The following is a 3,181-nucleotide window of genomic DNA, read 5'->3' as shown; positions in this document are numbered from 1 at the left end:
TTGGACTAAATAGGCCTGCTATGAACAGTAGACTACCCTAATGAGGACGAAAGTGAAGTTAGTGGTATTTTAGGATAGAAAGTGAACCGAAAGGACCTTTCAACATCCGTCTCACATTAGTTCGTCTGAGTCATTTACAGCTGAGTTATTGGACTACCGTAGTGAACCGAAATCCCAACATGTCCCTCTCTTCTTGATAGTCTAAACCGATTTTCTGCCCTTATTGCTTTTGTTTTTATTTCTTTTTCCTTTAAATCTCGTAGTTTAGAAATCAATTCAACAAAACCCCCCATTGTTACTTTAGGACTAGAATTAGGCAAATCAATTACATTACCTCCCTGTGGATTCGATACTCGACTGCCTTTGCTACATTTTAGTTGAGACCGTTAGGTTTTATCTTTGATAGGGTTGCGATAGCCGTGTCAAATTTTGGCGCCGTTGCCGGGGAGGCAATTGTTACATTATTAGTTGTTTATTTTTAGTCTTTCTTTTCAGTTTAAGGGACATCCGTTCCTTAGACTATTCTTATATCCTATTTGTAGTTTCTTCTTATGCGCAGGTCACAGGGTGGTGAATTATTGCCTTATAATCCTGAGCTTGAGAAATCTTTGCGCGAGTTGAGACGATCACAAAGGGTATTACCGACAAAGGAAGAGCCGAGTACTCATCAAGCTTTTACGAGAACGAGCATTCGAGGAAGATCCACCTTCATCTCCGCCTTCCAATTCATCACCAAACAGTCACTTCTCCGATTTTCTAGAAATGGTCAAGAAGCAACTATTGCCATCACTCGAAATGACAAATGCAAATCTCTATAAGGGATTTGTATTACCAGGGGAGGCAAGGAAATTCGAACCGAAGCCTTCTTATATCAACTTGGTTGAAAGGAACCAATTCGGGGGAGCTGCAAATGAAGATGCAGCTAAGCACATGGAGACCTTTATCGATTATTACTGCTCCATACCCCCGCCAACTGGCGTGACCCCGGATCAGATAAAAGAAACCATGTTTATTTTGTCACTCCGCGATGCTGCAAGGGAGTGGTATAGGGATTTGGACCGGGCTGCTCACGGTATAACTGACTGGAATTCACTGGCTTTAGCATTTTATAAGAAGTACTTTTCTGCATCGAAGACTATTGCCATTAGAGCTCAGATCACGAGCTTTAAACAGGGGCCTGATGAGAACTTTCATGAAGCATGGGTCCGTTTCAAGAAGCTTTTGCGAACCATTCCGCACCATGGGTTCGAAAAGTGGACTCTATGCAATCAGTTCTATAACGGGCTGTACGACAATCAGAGAGCTATTTTGGATGCTGCTGCCAATGGCCGATTTGCTGAGAACATGGGAGAGACTAAGGGGTGGAAGATCATTGATGATTTGGCCACCCATAAAGCTGAATATGGGAACTCCGAGGCAATCAAAGAAGAGTCTGCTGAATCTTCTTCTCAGAGCGCACTTGAAGCTCTCACCGCAAGATTTGATAAATATGAGTTGGGAGGAGCTTCCAAAGGAGGGATGTATCGGGTGAATCTTTGTGTCGACGGTCCTTTTCGTCAGTAGAAGATGTGGAGGAGAGGGACATGTCTCGATCATTGTCCCAACTCCTATGAGTCTTGTCTTTGCCTTTAAACATTACAGGGCGAACAACACTTATTACGAGCCGAACGTCCATCCCAATTTGAGGTGGAGCAGTCAGAATGTGCTCAATCCCACTGCTCCTCCGAACCAGCAGCAGCCGTATATTCCTCCACACAAGAATCAACAAGGCTTTCAGAAGCCTCCTTCTTTAAATCCTCCTAACCATGGTGCATCATCTTCCGGTGGGGTGAATGAAATAAGAGAGATAAAGTCTATGTTGCAATCCATTACAAAGCAGTTGCAGCTGAGTGATCAACAGAAGGACGCGTCTATTAAGGCACTTGAAACTCAAGTTGCCCAACTGGCCGCAAATCAATCCTCAAGAAAGCAGGGTCATTTACCGACTCAAAATGAGAAGAATCCACATGAGACGGTAAATCTGATAGAATTGAGAAGCGGTCTTTCTTATGAGGGACCGGAAGTGTCGAAATCAGACCCGAGGAAGTCAGAATCGTGATGAACAGTGTTCTGTTAAGAGAAAAGGGCTCACGACAAAGGAATTACTCGATCGATCGAAATCGGTGTTGATCGAGTAGAATCAAGATGAAAGCCCTCGATCGAGTTGTTTTTCCACTCGATCGAGTGAACAGGAAGAACAGGTTGGTCGATCGAGTAGTTTATCTACTCGATCGAGTGAAGCAGAAAGTGGAGTTGGTCGATCGAGTGGAAATTGTACTCGATCGACTGACATTGATGAAGAAACTGCTCGATCGAGTGAGCAAATTGATCGATCGAGTAGTATTGATGACGGGAAGCTTATACGAGAGCCTGCTAGTGCTCGTTTAAGCGAGATATCACCGGAAAGACCTCGTTCGAGAGGTAAGAAGCGTCCAAAGGATACAGAACTTGCACCGGAAGATACATTGGAAGCGAGAAACAAGGGACTTGAGATACCTATCACGGTTCCCTTCCCGAGGCGGCTGCAGAATACAAAGGCCAATAAACAATTCGGTAAATTTGTCGAACTTTTGAAGAGCTTGGAAGTCACTGTGCCATTCACTGAATTGCTGACTAAGGTACCCTCTTATTTAAAGTTTATGAAAGAAATTTTATCGCGTAAGAGGACCATTAGTGATAGTGAGACCGTAGCTTTGACTGAGGTGGGGTCAGCCCTGTTTCAAAATAAGTTACCTCCTAAGCAATCAGACCCGGGTAGTTTTTCAATTCCGTGTCATATCGGTATGCATTTGATTGATAATGCGCTATGCGATTTAGGCGCTAGCGTGAGTGTCTTACCTTTGTCTCTGGCTAAGAGATTTGGTTTGACAAAGCTGAGTTGTACCAACATGACTGTCCAGATGGCCGACCGTAGTTTATCACGGCCACTAGGTGTAGTAGAAGACGTACCTGTTCAGATCGGGAAGTTCTTTATTCCCGTCGATTTTGTTGTCTTAGACATCCCCGAAGATGCACACACCCCTATTATTTTAGGGAGACCATTTATGTCCACTGCCCGTGCAGTAATAGACGTCGGGGGGAAGACTTTGACCTTTCAGGTAGGGGACGAGGAGCTGATTTTTCATCAGTCTAAGTTCCGGAG

At 44.2% G+C, this 3,181-nt stretch overlaps 1 non-coding gene across 1 annotated transcript; it reads right to left on the bottom strand.

Annotated features, from left to right (window-relative positions):
* Positions 1 to 1,140: 1,140 nt before the first annotated feature.
* Positions 1,141 to 1,247, bottom strand: LOC141650131 (small nucleolar RNA R71). Its single transcript, XR_012546188.1, has one exon. It is a non-coding gene; the product is annotated as a small nucleolar RNA R71 (small nucleolar RNA).
* Positions 1,248 to 3,181: the final 1,934 nt, after the last annotated feature.

This window comes from Silene latifolia, chromosome 3 (genome assembly GCF_048544455.1).
Source record: "Silene latifolia isolate original U9 population chromosome 3, ASM4854445v1, whole genome shotgun sequence".
NCBI lineage: Eukaryota > Viridiplantae > Streptophyta > Magnoliopsida > Caryophyllales > Caryophyllaceae > Silene > Silene latifolia.
This window is presented reverse-complemented; position numbering and strand designations above follow the sequence as displayed.